General features: G+C 36.2%; 1 non-coding gene across 1 annotated transcript; it reads left to right on the top strand.

Moving 5' to 3' along the window:
• Positions 1-5954: 5954 nt before the first annotated feature.
• LOC126029523 (U6 spliceosomal RNA) lies at positions 5955-6060 on the top strand. Its single transcript, XR_007503015.1, has one exon. It is a non-coding gene; the product is annotated as a U6 spliceosomal RNA (small nuclear RNA).
• Positions 6061-19953: the final 13893 nt, after the last annotated feature.

Here is a 19953-nt window from a genome sequence, read left to right as displayed (position 1 = left end):
CAGTATCCCACATGGTCTCAAGACAGCCAAGAATGATTTCTGAGTGCAAAGCCAGGAGTAACCTCTGAGCGCCACCAGGAGTGCCCCTCCAAAAAAGACATTTTTCTTTTCTTTCTCTCTTTCTATCTCTTTCTCTCTCTTCCTTTTTTATATACTTCATTTTTTATGAAAAATAATGTTAGAGTACCACAAACAACAAAATCTATTTGTGCAAACAGTGAGTTAAATGAGAATAAATGGTGTGTGAACTTGTGTGTAAAGGATCTCTAAAATATTTTAACATAATGGATAAGTAAATTTTTATTTTTAATTAAAAAATTCAGTCTTCTATGATCACACTTGTTACCATCTTATATATCTGTTACTTGCATTTAGTCTTTTCATTTGAATGTTTCAGACTAACCCCCACTATATTATCTTGCCTTTTTGACAAATGGTCCTCAATTTTGCCTGGATATTAGAACCCGTAGCGGAATTTTTTAAGTCCCACAGCTCAGGTCTCATCTCATATTAGTAAATCAGACTATTTAGAGTGAAGTTTGACTATCAATAAGTTTGTGCTCTTGCAGTGGTTTCTAAGTGCATCTTTTTTTCTTGCAATTTCAAACTTTTTATTATTACACCATTATATCACTGCTTGGAAGGTAGATGAAAAAAAGATTGGTTATTAATGATAATACCTTTGTTAAATTCTGACACTAACAAATGCAGAAAGTGTGCAATTTTCCTAATTCCTTAATATTTTAGTACAAGAAATAATGACATAGGCAATATATACAATCTATATTTGGTGGTCTAAGTTCAAATTACATTGCTGTATCAAGGACTTAAATCTTTAAGATTTATATAGTAAAGTGGCAGGCTACAAAATTAACACGCAAGAATCCATGGTTTTTCTATAAACAAACAATGTATTCTTGCATGTTAATTCTACCTCAGAAAATAAAGTACCTTTGAGTCAACTTAACTAAAAAGGTAAAAGATCTATACAAAAAAGTTTATATTTATAAAAGTTTTATTTATAAAAGTTTATAAGACTTATCCCTAATTTTTTTTATATCTTTTTGTTTACAACTTGGTTTCACCCAAGACAAAGATAGTCTTACATGTAAGCCTGAATGGGTTTACAGCCTCAGCCAGGGGTGATCTCTGTACTCAATAAAAATGGTAATTCTGGCAGGCAGCAAGCTCCATATTAAGTAGAACACTGCTAGACTGCATGTGTTTCACCTGCAAAAAAAAAAATACAAAACACTGCTTCAAGAAATCAGAGGGTACAAGCAAATGGAGACATATAGCTTGGAGGATTGATATCATTAAAATGGCAATATGTCCCAAAGCACTGCACAGGTTTAATGCAATCCCTATAAGAATATCCATGTCATTTTTCAAAGAAGTGGATCAAATGCTCTGAAATTTATATAGAAAATAAACATCAATGAATAGTTAAAGCAATCATTGGCAAAAATAAGATGAGAGACATCAATTTTCCCAACCTTAAACTGCACTAGACAGTAGTAATCATTAAAACAGCATAATACTGGAAAAGATTTGAATATTCTGAGTCTGGTCCCCAGTACAAGATCAATTAATCTTTGATGAAAGGGCAAAACATACTATTTCCAACAAGAAGAGCCTCTTCAATAGGTGGTATTGGAAAAGCTGGTCAAGTACATGAAAAATAAAAGTGAACACCATGTACAAAGGTCAAATCCAAATGAATTAAAGACCTTAATATCATACTTGAAACCATAAAGTACATACAGGAAAACATAAGCAGAAACACTCCACGACATTGAAGCTAAATGCATCTTCAAGGATGAAACACTACTGGCAAGCAAGTATAACAAGCAAAGATAAACAAATGAGACTACATTAAATTAATTAAATAGAGGCTTCTGAGCCTCAAAGGAAATGGTGACTAGGATACAAAGACTCCCCATGAAATGGGATATACCCAAGAACCCAAAACCACAGTGCAGAAAAGCTTTTGCACTCCTATGTTCATCTCAGCATTATTTACAATAGCCAGAATTTGAAAACAACCCAAGTGCCTAGGAATATATGAGTGGCTAAAGAATCTGTGGTATATCTACACAATGGAATACTACACAGCTGTTAGAAGAAAAAGGAGTGATAAAATTTGCCTTTAAATGGATGGACATGGAGACTATTATTCTGAGTGAAATTAGTCAGAGAGAAAGATACAGATTCAGAATAGTCTCATCTGTGGGATTTAAGAAAAATAAAAGACAGAATGGTAATAATAATGAGAGAAAATAGAGATGAGAGCTGCAAAGACCAGCCTATGCTATGAAGCTTACCGAAAAGAAAGGTGAGAGCAATTAGAGAAATCACTGCACCAACAACTATTGTGACAGTGAGAGTGAGAGAGAAACAGAATGCCTGTGTCAAAGCCAGTCAGGGGGTGGGGGAGGAGGGGAATTGGGGATATTGGTGGCAGGAAAGTTATACTGGTGAAGGTTGGTGTACATTTGATGGCAGATCCCCAACTACCAACATTTTTGTAACCATCATGCTTAAATGAAGGAATTATTAAATTATCAAAGAAAAACAAAAATTTCCAAAAATAATAAACACATCATTTTAAAACAATTAAATGTACAATGAAATCAAGCATCAAAACAAAAATTAACTTCCACTTTCCTACACAGAATAAGCAAATCATATAAATTTCAGATTATGAAATTATTAATGAATACTATAAAAATCTACATTTAAGAAGTGATTGGGTTATGAAGTCCATTCTTTGTATGCTTAAGAACTAGGTTCATTCACTGACCCAAAAATATATCTGTATTTAATATCTTTGAACAAGTAAATGACAAAATTGAAGATATATGCAAAAAAATAAAAAATATGGGGAAACAGGGGCCGGAGAGGTGGTGCAAGCAGTAAGACTTGTGCCGTGCATGAGGCTAATCTTGGACAGACTGCAGTTCAGTTCCCCCAGCATCCCATATGGTCCCCCAAGCCAGGAACAAGTTCTGAGCGCATAGCCAGGTGTAACCACCTGGTGTAGCCCAAAACCCAAAAACCAACCACAGCAACAAAAAAAAAATGGTATTAAAAGACAGATATAAAAAGAACTTTTAAATTGAGTTCCTTAGAAAAGAAGTATACAGTTAAAACAATCCTCAATTGATTTTTCTTAAGTATTATTGTATATGGTTGTTTTCTACCAAAAATATAAATGTTCTTAAGAATAATATCAATTTAAGGTATTTTCAAATCAGATTTCATTTTATTTTGTTGGTTTTCTATTGTTTTTATTTTGTTTGCTTGCTTTTAGCCACTCATAGCAGTTCTTGTGGGTTCCTTTTAGTTTATGTTTGGATGTTAATCAGGCATACCCAAAGGACAAAGTGGTGCCTAGGATTAAACTCAGGGCTCCTATATGCAAAGTTTATACTCTGGTCCACTGAGCCATATAAAAATATCCTCAAAATTGCATATCTTTTATTTCCATTAAAATGTTTTAAGAAAATTTATTTAAATTTTTATGTATATATGTTTTATTTAAAATCTTCAAAATCTTGATGATTATTAAAGTTGATGGTGAACATATAAAATTTTAAAATATTATTCCTCAATCCTCACTTGGAATCTAGGAGTTTACACTTAGAAATGTTATCTAGTTCTCTGGTCATGATCCTGAAAAGTGCATTTAATGCTTGTCTAGATCCCATTTTTGCCCAAATTTTTTGCCCATTTTTTCTTCATTTCTTCATATCTTACTAAAATTCTAACTCCACACAACAAAACATAAATAATACCTACAGATTTTATAAATCCCAATAACAAAGCAATACAGAACTCAACTATGTTTGGTGAATAATAATGGTATCTCTGAGGCCTCAACCAGTAGTAAGCAGATATATAACCTCTTTGAGAAGAAATGTTAGGGCTCTTTAGGTACTCACAATGAAACAAAGGAAAGTTCAGCCATAAAACATGAGATGAGATGAGAGCACAAATGAGAAAACTACTAGCAGAAATGACAGAACTGAAAATCTCAGAAAGTGAAATAAAAACTCACCAGCAGAGTAACAACTACTGAGAACAGAATCAGTGATTTCCAACATGAGGTTCATAAAAGTTCAGGACAATGACAGAAGATGGGAAAAGACCTAAAAATAAACAGATGACAAGTGAATTGTGGGATGAATTCAATATGAAAAAATAAGAATCATTCAGGTCTTGGAGGACAATCCTAATAAAGAAGCATCCAGTCAAAGACATCACTGCTGAGAAGTTCCTAGAGCTAAGGACTCTACAAAAAGGCTCCAAGTAACAATAGGTTTGTATAGTTAAGTGGCAGCCTACAAAATTAACCAGCAAAAGTCCATGACTCTTTTGTATTCAATAATAAATAGATAATTCAATGTATTGTATTCAATATAATGTATTTAATAATAAATAAATAATAAAATAGAAGAGAAATAAATTTTTAAAATTCTCATTCACAGTTGTGCCTCAGAAAAGCAAATGCCTTGGAATCAGTTTATCCAAAAAGGCAAAAGACATAAACATGAAAAGTACAAAACACTACTTAAAGATATAAAAAAAAAAGATTAGAGAAAATGGAAACATTTTCTTATGGACTGGGAGTATTAACATCATTAAAAAATGAAGTCATGAAATTTTCTGGATACATGGGTGGAAATAGAAAGTGTTATACTGAGTGAAATGAGTCAGAAGGAAGATGGACTGATATGGAATGATCACCCTTATGTGAAGTATTTAAAGAAATAGTGTGGGAGAATAAGACCTAAATATTGTGAGAGAATAATACAATAGACAAAATGCAATAGAGACAAAGGCCAGGAAAACTGACTCTTAGTAGAAAGCTTGCCACAATGGGGTGAGAGCAATTAGGTCAGAGAAGGGACCATTATGACAATGATACTGGGTAGTGATCTCTTGAAACCAGAAATAGGTGCTAAAAGGAGGTAAGCTGGTATGTATGATATTCTTTTAGTCACAAAATTGTTATTCACAGTACCTAAAAGAAAAAATGTATCATAGAGGCAGACTGAAGGTTAAAAGGAAAACTGCGGACATTGCTGGAGGGAAATAGACACTTGTAAAGGGATGAGTGCTTGAGCACGATAAGACTAAAACGGTAATTAACAACGTTTTACTCCATGGTGATTGAATACATTTTAAAAATTAATAAAATAGAGACTACATACATTGAAAATTCCTTGGGGGAGTTAAATATTTAAATATTAGTCTTCTACTTTTAAACATATGTCTGAAAATTACATAACAACAACTTTAAAAGACAGGAAGTATACATTTACTTAGCATTGTGGGAATAGATAATTTTGTGCATTACATTTTACTATGATTAATAGAATCTATAAATAATTTAAGTAATTTTATTTTAGCTTTGTTTTGGAGCCATATTTGGCAGTTCTCAGGGCTAAATTTCTAACCTGTGCTCAGCAATCACACATAGTGAGGTATGAGGGACCATATGTTCTGCTATGAATTGAACCCAGGTCAGTGCTTTTAAGACAAACATTTGACTCATTGTACCATATCTCTTCCCTAGTTCAAGTAATTTTATGTCCTGTTACTAAATAAGATAGATATATAAGTTTTCATATATTAATAGAACAAAATAGATATTGAAAAAAGTGTAATGGATGACTTTATTAGTAAACTAAGTAAAATTTAAAGTAAATGAACTATAAAAGAGAGATTTATAGTAAAAATACATTAAAGAGCTGGGGCACATTCTTTGCTTGCTGGAGTTTCTGGTTTAATTCCCAAAACCCTGGCCCCACAGTTGGAACAATGGCAACAGCACATGAGCACTGAGCAGGGTGTAGAAACTGAGGATGTTGATCTGACCCTCAAAGGATATACATAAAACTTATTTTATAAAGAAGCCCAAAGTAATAAAAAATAAAAATAAAATTTGAGTGCTCACTTTGGCAGCACATATATTAAAATTGGAATAGTAGAGAAAAAGTAACATGGCTTCTGTGTAAGGATGACATTCAAATTCATGAAGCATTCTGTATTTTTTGGATAAAGAGATAATGATACATTTATACAATGGAATATTATGCAGTTGTTAGGAAAAATGAAGTAATTAAATTTGTTTATTATGGATGGATATGGAGAGTATTATGCTGAGTGAAATGAATCAGAGGAAGAGTGATAGAATAATCTCACTTATTAGGTGGATATAAGAATATGCATGTACAAACCTTTTTATGTAGTTGCTGGTTGGGTTTTTTTGACTTTTTGTCTTTTACGTAGTTGCTGGCTTTGGTTTTTTGCTTGTTCTTTTTGTTTTATTTTTCTTGTTATTGCTTAGCTGTTTTTGTTTGTTATTGTTTTTTGTTACCTTTTATTGTTATTGTTTTGTTACCCTTTTCTTCTTTTTTCCCTTCCCTCTTCTATATTGATATTTACAATACCTATAAGGACTCCTCCTAGGTTTTTGTTTTGTGTTTTCTTTTCTTTTTCTTGTTCTTTGTCTATATCTCCAACAGATCCACATTTCTTGAATTATCTTGTTCAACCTCATAAATTGAGGGGGGAAAATGGATGGTACCAGGTCCAGACACTCGCATGAACATTTAGTGGAAATTAAAAATAATCAGACCTGAACATCAAGCCCAAAGTCAACGACAACAGAATCTATACCTAATCCACAGCAAGTTGTACAAGTGGGGACCAGTTACATTAGTATTCTAGGGGGTAAAGGAGGGAGATATGGGATGCATGCTGAGAACAGGGGTGGAGGGAGGACCTCACGGTGGTGGAAATACTCCTGACTCATTGTCACTATGTACCTTAAATTTTACTGTGAAAGATTTGTAATTCACTTCAGCCACAATAAACATTTAAAAAAAGAATGTACATGCTACATATTTATAGGGAATTTCTGTCCTCTTCACAATAGTATTTACTAATCTTGTAAATTTTTTTCTAAATTTGAATATTTATTTCCTGATCAAAATTCTAAAAATAACACAATCTTATTGTTCTGAAGATGTAGTTAAGAGGTAGAAACACATAGTTTGCATATGTGAGACTGGTTTTGTTTTCTGGCACTGCCCTCATATTGCTGACTTTGACATGACAACAATAGCCACAAAGTAATGATATAAAAGAGAAGATAATTTATTGGGTTTGGAAAGACAGTACAGGGATTAAGTCACATGATTTGCATAGAACATATCCCAACTTGATCCCTAGCACAATATGGTCTCTTGAGCATAACTGGGGGCCACCCTAGAGGCTCTAGAGCACCACAGGTATAGTCCTGGAAACCCCCAAGTACCAGAAAAGTAACCCAGGTTTTTGTTGACATTTTGGAGCCCGAGCATTCTCAGACTCTCACATTGAACATTTGGCTTATTGGCCAAATGAGAATCAATAGGAAGTGGCCCCAGAACCTCACACTGCTTTGGGAGGCTCCCCAATTTTTTTAAGAATAACAATTTTTCTAGAATTACAATAAAAAGGAATTTATTTAATTGACTGTTTATAAAACTTTTAGAAAATAGCAGAGGTCATGATTAAATTGTTAAGAGAATAAGAATGTCAACTGTGGTAAATATACTATACACAATGAAATATTATGCAGCTGTCAGAAGATATGAAGTCATGAAATTTTTCTATACATGGATGTACATGGAATCTATTATGCTGAGTAAAATAAGTCAGAGGGAGAGAGATAGATGCAGAATAGTCTAACTCATCTATGGGTTTTAAGAAAAATAAAAGACATTTTGCAATAATTCTCAGAGACAAAAGAGAGGAGGGCTGGAAGGTCCAGCTCATGATGTGAAGCTCACCACAAAGAGTGATGAGTACAGTTAGAGAAATACCTACACTGAGAACTATCATAACAATGTGAATGAATGAGGGAAGTAGAAAGCTTGTCTAGAGTACAGGCGGGGGCAGGGTGAGAGGAGGAAGATTTGGGACATTGGTGATGGGAATGTTGCACTTGTGAAGGGGGGTTTTCTTTACATGACAGAAACCTAATTACAATCATATTTGTAACAATGTGTTTAAATAAAGATATTTTTTAAAAAAAAGAATGTCAGCAATTGCACCTTTTTAACCCAAATTTAGCCAGTGCAATAAGATAAAGAAATTGAAATTAAATTATTAAAACTATAGATATTGAAATATGATAGGGATGATAATGTACATAGAAAGCTCTTAAATATATACAACATATGTATTTGTTATTCATTATAAAACAAATTTATAATGTATAAAAATCCTAAATATAGAGAAGTGATGAGTTTTGAAACCATGTCAGTAAATAACAACATAAAAAATCAACAGCATTCCTTTACACAAACAGCAGAGTTGAAACAAAAAAAGAATGAAAATGAAGTATTAAAGTTATAAATAATAAAATAAATTAAATTAGAGAGAAAATTATAATATACGAAGCATTCTACGAGAGATAGTACAAGGTGCTTGACTTGACTGTGGCCAACTCTAGTTTGATCCCCAGTTCCGCATATAATTTCCTATCTATATCTGAGCACAGATCTGGGATTAGGCACAGCTATGTATGGCCCAATCCCTCCACCACCACCCCACCAAAAATTATTGTTCTATTTATATAGTTTAAAAATAAACTCAATTAAACAACTTATGATTGAGGAATGTAACATAGAAAATTACATAGTATGGAAATCATGGCAAGATTAAATTACACAGTGAGAATTCTGGTTACGACTGATAGAATATAGAATATGTAATACAGGCTTATACATTCCTGGCAATGTTTTTTTTCAAAGTTGATTGAATAATGACCACTAATAACAAATGGATAAAAAATTGTGGTATACCAAACAGGGATGAGTTTAGTTAGAGAAATAACTACGTTTTGAACTATCCTAATAATGAGAATGTACGAGGGAAATAGAAAGCCTGTCTAGAGTACAGGCGGGTGTTGGGTGGGAAGGAAGGAGATTTGGGATATTGGTGGTGGGAATGTTGCACTGGTGATGGGTGGTGTTCTTTACATGACTGAAACCCAAACACAATCATTATGTAATAAAGAAATTTAAAAAATTGTGGTATACTTGAATAATGGAATATTACACAGCTGTCGTAAAAGATGAAATGAAGTTTGCTGCCACTTGAATGGAACTGGAGGTCATGAGGAGAAGCAAAATAAGTTAAAGGGAAAAGAACAAATACTAGATTGTGAGTAAAGTTGTATCCACTCACACAACATAAAAGATGCTGGAGTCATAACCCATAAATAAGAATATTGGAATGTGACTGGCTTTAGAGAAAAGACTTTGGAAAGAAAATTAAATTAGCATGAGATTTACTAAGGGCAGGCCTTAAGCCAATATTACTGGTATCTCTTGGTTTCTCTCTTTCTCTCTCTCTCTCTCTCTCTCTCTCTCTCTCTCTCTCTCTCTCTCTCTTGGTTTTTAGGCCACATCCAGTGATGCTCAGGGGTTACTCCTGGCTATGTGCTCAGAAATTTCTCCTGGCTTGAGGGACCTTATAGGATGCTTGGGAATTGAACCAAGGTCTATCCTAGGTTAGCGTGTGCAAGGCAAACACCCTACCGCTTGTGCCACCACTCTGGCCCTGGTATCACTTATTAAGAGGAAAATTTCCACACAGATAAACTCACAGGGAAAATGTCATGTGAAGATGGGAGGCAGAGATTAGGGGTAATGCTTCTATAAACCAAGGAATCCCAAAGATCACCAGCAAGCCAACAGTAGCTAGGGAAGAAAAGGGGACTATATATTTTCTGGAGTTCCTCAGATAGAAGCATTCCTATTGACATCTTTTAGCCTACAGAACCGCAACTCAATGTTTAACCTTGTGATTACTACATTCATCTGTATTAAAAATAGTTGCTATTTTAAAATGATTATTCATAAAACATTACAAGAAAGTATAGTTCTTTAGTGCTTGTTAGGGCAGCACATAGCTGCCTCTTGTAAATATACTATACCAAAGGTTTATTCTGAATGTAGTATGCATATTTAATGGTCTCTAGATAATAGTAAAGAATAGAGCATGCATAGCAATTGCTTCTTCCTCCAAAGGCAAACATAGTTGTCTCCTCCGGGTCATATTCAGTCATCATTGGCAAAGGTCCTCTCTTTAGGTAGAGCCCATTTTATCCTATCTCCCTCCACAATAATCTCATTGTGATAATAATAAAGATTCAGGCAGTCTCTTTATGTGTCAGACTGAAATGAGAAGGCGCTTGGTTGGGGGAACTAGGACTTACATGCAACTGGGAATTAATCAGTTAAAAGGTCAGAAAGTAAAGTATGGGTTTGGATATAGCTGGATCCCACATGCTTTGAACTTTAAAATCACTGCATAAGGTTTTACTATAAGTAACTCTACCATAAAGGGATTTCACTACACAAATAACAAGTAAAGGAATACAATCACCACCCTGAATGTTAAAGATGCAATTAAAATTGGTGCAGACCGACTGAGCCTTGCCAAACCCTGCTTTAAATAACAGTTGGAGAATCGCAAACTTCAATTACTTTTGGCAATGTGTTGGTTTTCCATGAGGCACTATAGGTTATTAAATGTCGTAGCTATTTAGCTTGCTAATGAATAGTTTATCCTACATTCAATTAGACAGGTTTTCCCTTCTTTTTTAAACTTTCCCTTTCTATTCTTTTTCTTGACATTCAAAACAATTGAAGATAATTAAGGAAAAGCTGTCTGAGAACCAGATATTATTATGATTCTAGGATTAGCTAGGGTATAAATTTGGTTCCATCTTGTAATTTTACTATCAATCTTGGTCCTAAATATTGGACATATAATTACAATAATAATTAAAACTATGCTAAATATAGTTTATATTTTAACACCTTTGTGTAGTAAACAAGGGACAGATTTACTCTTTTTATAAATATGAGGCAGAGGCCGGAGTGGTGGTGCAGAGCTAGCACATTTGTCTCGCACGTGGCTGACCTAGGATGGGCAATGGTTCGATCCCCTGGCATCCCATATGGTCCATCAAGCCAGAAGCGATTTCTGAGTGCATAGCCAGGAGTAAACCCTGAGCATCACTGGGTGTGGCCCCCCAACAAACAAAACAAAGCAAAAATAATAAAGATATGAGGCTATGAATTTTCAAAGAATGCTCCCCAGCTATAAGCATTATCATAAACAAATCACAACAAAAAAGAAACAGGTAATACAGTTATTCCATTGGGTTATCTATTTATTTGGAGCTGAATAGTTGAGACCAAATTTAATAACTGTATTTTCACTTTTTTTCCAATTGCCAGATTACTGAGGTCTCAGCAGTTAGACATAGCCCTTTCAGATCTGTGAGATGCTTATAACCCCCTTTCAATCAGGAAAGATAATTGACAGTTCATTGTCATTGACAATTCATTCATGACAGTTCATGTCATTGTAATTCATTCACAGGTATGTAACACAATGACCTGTGAAATGTATTTCAGGAAAGAAGAAATTAAATTTATGAAAACAAAATACCTGAACTAAAAATTCTAAAATATTTACCTGAACTAAAAATTCTAAAATATTTACCAGAATATTCTCAAGACCAAACTTAGGTGTTCACATTCTTATTTTGGTCAGTTTACTCTTTCAATTTAGTTAGCCATACTTTTTACCAGTCACAAGGTCAAGTTGTGTGGGAGATAGAAAGTTAATAGGTAGATTCCATACCCTTTGTAAGGTCTATGATCATGAGTTTTCCCCAATCATTCTGAACTTGAACTAAGTATCTCAAATGTCACTCGAAAAATAAACTTGTTATTGGTACCGTAAGAAAAGATTTAGACAAATAGATGGCCCAACTAGTGAGCTAGGCACCTTGATCATTAAATACAAAACAAGAGGGCTTTGATGCATGAATCTTGGATCCTATATGTCTCAATCATCCCTTCTCTTGCCAGCTCTCACCCAAAAGCACTTTCCCTTCCAGGCTTGCACTTACTTCTTAGCTCAATATTCTCCCATGTTGACTCCTTTAAGGCAGAATGAACAAGTAACAGCCCGAACCTGAACAAACAGTTTGAACTAGCAAATTTGTTTTATTTTGGTTTTTGGGTCACATCCATTGGTGCTCAGGGGATACTCATGGATCTGCAGCCCAGAAATCTCTCCTGGCAGGCATGAGGGACCATATAGGAAGCTGGGATTTGAACCATCATCACTCCTGGATCAGCTGTGTGCAAGGCAAACGCCCTACTGCTAGGCTATCTCTCCAGGGTTATGGACTAGCAATTCTTTTGCTGTATTTCTACCTCATTACTACTTCTTTTTATTGTATCCTGGGGACATGTCCCTCTTCCTAGGTTGGAAACCAACTGTCAGAGTCTGGGCACATTTTTATTCAACATCCAGCTAGCTATGTGACCTAATGCCTCTTCTCATTATAAAGATAGTCCTATCAGTAGACATCAGGCCACCTCTGGGTTCTGATCCATGCTTGCTCTTTTGACATCTCTTATCCTGACCTGGAGTTCAGAGAAGCTCACTTCTCATCTGCTTTGACCATCTGCTTTGAACATTCTCATCTGTCCATATGCTTAGACAAAAACATGGTTAATTAAGTACTAACTCACTACAGGATACTCTTTTTCTAAGTTATAGTCATATAAGTTTTATATTACTATTATTAGCATCATCATCCTCATTTCAGGGAAGAAACTCAAACACTGGAACTTTGAATTAGTCCCTGACCTTTAGCCCTAGAATCCCAAGATCTATGTTGTAGTTTTCTTAAGAAAAAAAGTTCTGAGTCAATTAGTATGTATGATATTATTGCATTACTCCCATGCAGGAGATGGTGGTTCAATCCCCATTACTCTGTTGGTCCTATGAGCCATACTAAGCATGATCCCTGAGCAAAAATTCAAGGGTAAGTCTTAATCAGAGATCGGTGTGCCCACCAAAAAAAAAGGAAGGAAGGAAGGAAGGAAGGAAGGAAGGAAGGAAGGAAGGAAGGAAGGAAGGAAGGAAGGAAGGAAGGAAGGAAGGAAAAAAGGAAGGAAGTAAGGGAAGGAGGGAGGAAGGAGGGAGGATGAGAAGAAGGGAGTGAAGGAGGAAAAAAGAGAGGGATCTAGGGAGGGAGAAAATAAGGAAGAAAGGAAAGAAGGGAGGAAAAAGGGAGGGAGGGAAGGAGGAAGGAAGAAAAATAAAAGAATGGAAGGAGGAAGGGAGAAAGGAAGGAAAGAAGGGAGGGAGAAAGGGGGAAGGAAGGGAGAGAGGAAGAAAGAGGGAAACTAGGGAGGAAAGAAGGAAGGAAGGAGGGAAAGAAGGAAGGCATGGGGAGGGAGGAAGGAAGGGAGAGAGGGAGGGAGAAAGGAAGAAAAGGAGGGAGGAAGGGAGAGCGGGTGGAGAGGAGTGATGAAAGGAGGGAGGAAGGGAGGAAATAAGGGAGGGAAGGAGGAAGAAAGGGATTGAGGGAGGAAGGTAGGAAAGAAGGAAGAAAGGAAAAGGGAAGGAAGAGAAGGAGGAAGGGAGGAGGAAGAGAGGAAGGAATGAAGGGAGAGAGGAAGGGAGGGAGGAAGGAAAGGAGGATGGAGGATGGGAGGGATAGAGGGAGTGGGAAGGAAGAATGGATGTAATGGAGGAAGGGAAGAATAGAGGAGGAAGGAGGAAGGGAGGAAGGAAGAGGGAGGATGGGAGGAGAGAGGGGGTGGGAGGAAGGAAGATGGCAGGGGAGGGAGGGGGGAGGGGGGGTTGGTGGGGGGGAGGGGGGAGGGGGGGGGTGGGGGGGACGGGGGGAAGGAGGGGAAGAAAGACATGGATGAAGGAGAGAGGGAGAAGGGAGAGAGGGAGAGATGAAGGGAGGAGAAAAGAGTTCCACAATGATTGGTTAGAAACCTAACAGCCACCAGTCCTGAATGTAAGTGGTGCCCATCTTGCCTGCCTACACTTCTCCCAAAAGCCTCCTCTTGTGAATGTGATAGGAAGTAAAACTGTAGTTGCAGACAGATCTCTAGGCTTCCTGCTCTCCACCCCTTTCTGAGGGGTTCCCAATGCCATCATTTTTGTAAAGTCCTAATTCTCTGCTGCCCCAGGCCTTCAGCTGTTCTAGGGGCTCCACATTATTGCACATTATCATTAATGGATCAGCCACCCCCTCTTAATGTTTCCAGATAGGGGCCCAGCCCGCCAGATCATAAAGGTTAGGCCTGCATATTTCAGAGGGCTGTGTCAGATGAGAATTTCTATTTGAAAGCTTTGCATCTGGAGTTTTCTAATGGTGCCTTCAGGCAAAAAAATTAAAATTAAACTAACAACCCTTCCCCCACCTCACCTACATCATTCCAGCCTTCCCCACAGTGAGATTTCTGACGCGGTTAAATAGAATTCATTAATAAGCAAGGGGAAAAGCACTCCAGGCAATTTACTCTTGAAAACATAAACTGTTAAAACATATTGTGGTTACAAACATTCAGAAAATAATGTCTTTTTTTCCAGTTTTTGGTGATTTCTCAGAATCAAAGATTTTCTGATATAGGCAGGAAATATTTTGGTGCTGATTTCATCTAAGACCCATTAGCTGTCTGCTTGATGGAAAAGGTAATAATTGCTAGAAAGTTTGAAATCTGAAGCTACGTTTTCCTTGTACTTCCTTTACTTTCTGTTAATTGTTCTTCATAAAAATGTCTCCAGGAGCATGTCTGAACAATCCCTGGTGCCACAATATGTATCACAATCCTTGCATGGACCAAATTTAACTGGATATTCCTTCCTTCCTTCCTTCCTTCCTTCCTTCCTTCCTTCCTTCCTTCCTTCCTTCCTTCCTTCCTTCCTTCACTTTCTCCCTTCTTCCCTCTTTCTTTTCCTCCCTCCTTCCCACTCTCTCTCCCTTCCTCCCTCCTTCCCTCCCATCCTTTCACTCTCCCTCTCTCCTATTCCTTCCTTCATTCCTTCCTCCCTCCCTCCCTCCCTCTATTCTTTCTTTCCTTCCTCCTTCCTTCCCTCCCTTTCTTCTTTATCCTTTCCTGTCTCCCTCCTTCCTTCCTATCTTCATTTCTTCCTTCCTTCCTCTTTTCCCTCCTTCCCTCCTTCCTTCTCTCCTTCCTTCCTTCCTTCCTTTCCTCCTCTCCCTCTCTTCTTCCTTCTCTTCCTCATACATGTAAACATTGCCGACTGGGATATTGATAAGATTCTAGAAATAACTCAGGAAAGGAGTGATTTTAAGACGCCTCTTAGCTCATAGCTTATGGGTCCAACGTGAGATATGCCTCTGGGAGGAAGGAACCGTGGAGTCCTCTTTGCAGGGAAGTTCCCAACCTGTCTTTGTCTGAAAACTGGGCAATGGGCCAGCACCTACCCTGTGGATTGCCATTTTTGGCCTGCAGCCCAGTGATGGATCTGACTGTCACTTCCCTGCCCCCAGTGAAGCAAGAGGCAAGCTGAGCAAAGGACTGATGAGGAGAAAACAGAGCTGGCTCTGGGAAAGAGGTCTGAATGGTGACTCTGGAGCTTAGACTCAGCTGAGAATGTTGGGACCTTGATCATCTGCACACCCCTTTCCTGCCCAACCTCTCTGTTAGACTCCATCATGAATAACCAGGGAAAATAACAACAGCAACAAAGGGAGAATCATGTAGGCAGCCAGCAAGCTGAAGGAGAAGAGACATGTGCATTATTATAGCTCCATCATTTTTAATAATGAGATGGTGATAAATAGCAACCCCTTTATAAACAGTTCTTAAAAAGAAAAATCCATAATATTTTCTTTAGGAATAAATTCTGAATTCATACCATTCCCAAGCAAGAAATTATTCTTTGTACCCAACTTCAATGACCTGACCAACTTCTGTGGAATCAAAATAGGAACTAGAGCTGACAAATATTTAGAAGCTGAGAAATGATAGCTTCTAAGACCTTAAGAGAAAACAGTAAGTATAGCTATAAAACTGTAGAAACCCTCTGATTTTGCTGAATATTTTTTTTACTTCAAAATCTTTACAATTGGCTATTGCTACAAATGTATTTCATATATTTTTCTAAATTAAACTTACGGTATATATGAGACGCAAAAAATATGAAAACTCACTTAGTTTAATTTCCCATATCTTGCTAATGAGAAAAAAGAAAGCCAGAGAGGTTGACTAACTTATGATAACACAGGTCGAATTAGAGAAAGATCTAGAATCTGAATAAAGCAGACAATATTTCCTAATCTCCCTTTTCTATCCCCTCCCCTCCTTTCTTCTGTTTCTCTTTCCTGGTCTTTCTTGCTTTTTTTATTCAACTTATTCTAAAATCTTTTTTTTTTCAACTTGAGACATTTTTTATTTTTTTATATAATATCTTTATTTAAACATCTTGGTTACAAATACGATTGTGATTAGGCTTCAGTCATGTAAAGAACACCCCCCTTCACCAGTGCAACATTCCCACCACCAATGTCCCAAATCTCCCTCCATCCCACCCCACCCCCACCTGTACTCCAGACAGGCTTTCCAGTTCCCTCATTTATTCACGTGGTTATGGTAGTTCTCAGTGTAGTTATTTCTCTAACTGCACTCACCACTCTTTGTGGTGAGCTTCATGAAGTGAGCTGGAAGTTCCAGCCCTCCTCTCTTTGTCTCTGAGGATTGTTGCAAAAATGTCTTTTATTTTTCTTAAAACCCATAGATGAGTGAGACTATTTTGTGTCTCTCTCTCCCTCTGACTTATTTCACTCAGATTGATAGATTCCATGTACATCCATGTAAAGGAAAATTTCATGACTTCATTTTTCCTCGTGGCTGCATAATATTCTATTGTGTATATGTACCACAGTTTCTTTAGCCATTTTCTGTTGAAGGGCATATTGGTTGTTTCCAGAGCCTGGCTATTGTGAATAGTGCTGCAATAAATATAGGTGTGAGGAAGAGATTTTTGTATTGTATTCTTGTGTTCCTAGGGTATATCCCTAGGAGTTATTCTAAAATCTTAAAGAAATGTTATTCCTTACCATAATATAATCTGTGCATTCTTTCATTCATTCATCAAGTATTTATTTTTTCTTTTACTAAAGTCTAAATTCCGTGGCATAATTTTTCTTCTCTGTCATGAATACTTCATTGAATACTAAAGATCTGGAAAAATGACTGAACTGTAGTTTATTTCCAAGACAGTAAAATCAGGAAAAAAACATTCAGATGGTAGATAACAGAGAAGTATAAAGAAATTTCATCAGAAACCATGTTTCACTTCTACCCATTTTTTTCTTGAGATGGCTTGTGGGGGAAAAATATCATCTTCTCACAAAGACAATGAGTTGGCAGAGAAGTTCAAGAATTGTTTCAAAGACCATTCTACTTAATAAACAAAACTGTTTATGTATCTATTCTAAGGATGACTGTATCAACTGAAAATGAAGGCCACACGTGTAAAATAAAGCCTGATTCAGGCTCTCAATGTCTGGAGCTTAATCTGGAGCTCAGAGATTTTCTTCCCAATCATATCTTCTATAAACAGCTTCTGATTTTTTCAACCTCAATTTTCTTATTAGTATGTGGCTACAAAGTCTTTAGTACTATCATCTACGATTTTCATTCAGTGTTTGGTGCAAGAGCACAAATGCACTTCCTGCTCTGCTAGTTGTGGCAAAGTGGGATCATATGGGGTCAGCTTCAGCCAATGAGTTGTGAGAAGAGTTTTAGGTTGCCTGTTCCAGGTATTCAAGAGTCTTCTATTTGCTAAAAAATGAGCAGTGCTCCTAACAGTAGATGATCCCTAAATCTAGGTTCCTTTGAGAAAAAACAGAGCAGCATTCTACCCTGAACTTGGAGGACAGGTAAGGGAAATACCTTCCTTACTAAGATCCACTTGATATCTGTGTGTATTCATAGATAGTATAACCTAACATCACAAATATAATGTAAAAGATTATTTAAAGAGACTATAACATTTCATAATTTTTTAGTTTCTTAAGAAAACTTTATTCCCTTTTAAAACATTTTTTATGATTATTCATAGGGGCCAGAGAGATAGCACAATGGTAGAGTTTTGCCTTGCACACAGCTGATCCAGGATGGACAGTGGTTTGAATCCCTGCATCCCATATGGTCCCCTGTGCCTGCCAAGAGAGATTTCTGAGTGCAGAGCCAGGAGTAACTCCTGAGTACTGCTGGGTGTGAACCAAAAACAAAAACGAAACAAAACAAAACCCCAGAGAGTCACAGAATTCACTACAAAATAAGATAAAACATTAAACAATAAAAGTAAATTCTAGATAAATCCTCTGAAATATGAAGGGGAGATGGTAAAAGTAGAAGAATTGTTAAGACCCTGCCATGATACTGTGTTTTTAATATATGATGTATATTTATATATTTTATATGTATATATTTATATTTACATATATAAATATATGTACATTTATTCTAAAACTACTTATCTAATTCATAACAGAACTTAAATTTCTACAGTATTTATAATCTGCAAGGCCTATTTCAATAATTTTAGTATATAGCAATCTATGAATCCGTGTATCCATCCCATGAAGTATGTATTGGTATTGTTTCTACTTTACAAAGAAAAAAAGTTAGACAGATTTAATAATCAATCCAAGCTCCCCAGTTACTGACAAAGCTAAATTGGAATCTCTTGTCACAATTTATATTTCACAAGTACATTTATAATATTTATTTTATTGTTCTGTTAGTACCTTTTCATAGCAAATTTGTAGACAAGACAAGTAATTGTGCTTTGGGAAATTACTTTTTGACCATAAGCCTCTCTGCTTCCTTGTCCCAGAATGACCTCTTACCAGAGGCACCTGTCTGTGTCCCTATAAAGCCTGAACATTCTGCTGTGGTTTCTGCACAGAAAATACAGAAATAAGTAACCCAAGTCAATACTCTTCTATGTCACCATGTATATAAAAAATTACTTGTGAGAGTTTGAAAGAAGATAGAAGGGTCTATAGGTAATCAGAATGGGAGAGAGAATGACCATTTTCATTTGAAGCTTTCTCTTCAAAAACATCATTCCAGAAACACAGGAGCTCTTGGCACCCACTCAACAATGGATCAGGTTCTTGCCAGCCATGCGTAGTGCCAGCTAACCCCACCTGCTCCCCTCTATTTAGAAGTCTTAAAGGAGAGATTCTAGTAACAATCCACTAACTAGAAATATGTTTTTCTATAAATTTCTTTTGAAGTGTTCATATATTGAAATATCTTAATTTAAAGTGTCCAGATCTTGAAATATCTTATATGACAATTTTCCTAGCAAGATAAACATGCCCACTTTCCCCTTGAAATGTATTTAGCATAGTATACTCCAATTTCTTTGTTTGTCATTTGATAACATTATAAAGAATAATTTCCTTAGAAGATAAATATAGCTTTAAGAACTGTGAGTTCTGGGGAGAGAGTAGTTAATAGGGGTCAATAAATTTCAAAAGAAATCTTCCTCAGTCTGTGTATCCTTATTCTGTTATCCTCTTATAAAAGAAATAAACCTTCATGGTCTCCAGTCCTGGTGCCATTTTGTTCTTGCCAGCTCTTTAATGATCATATTCCTTGAACATATGGAAATAAACTAGTGATGATGAAACAGCACAAAACACACTCAGAGTCATTATCATTCAATACAGTAGAATTGGTGGTAACAGTTGGGTGGGTGGGAAATCTGTATTGGGTAAAAGAAGAAGCATAAGTTAACAGACAGGTTTTCCTAAGTCTTATTCCAGTGAATAAGTGAATTCACTGGACAGTGAATTAACCTTATACAGTTTTTCCAATGAGCAAAAAGAAATCATGTTCATCTTCAGGCACTTTGCTATTGTTCCTTCAAATAATTAGGTACTATTAAAATGCTGCTCCTTTTCTTAAGATGAAGAAAATGTACATATTTAGGCAATAGATGGCAGTGTTTCCACAAATTTTAATATTGCAGTAGCTCTCAAAGGAAGCTGAACAGTCAGCTCTCCTGTAGCTT

Source organism: Suncus etruscus, chromosome 1 (genome assembly GCF_024139225.1).
Source record: "Suncus etruscus isolate mSunEtr1 chromosome 1, mSunEtr1.pri.cur, whole genome shotgun sequence".
In the NCBI taxonomy this organism is placed as follows: domain Eukaryota; kingdom Metazoa; phylum Chordata; class Mammalia; order Eulipotyphla; family Soricidae; genus Suncus; species Suncus etruscus.
The sequence above is the reverse complement of the archived record's forward strand: the minus strand, read 5'-3'. Positions and strand labels throughout refer to the sequence as shown.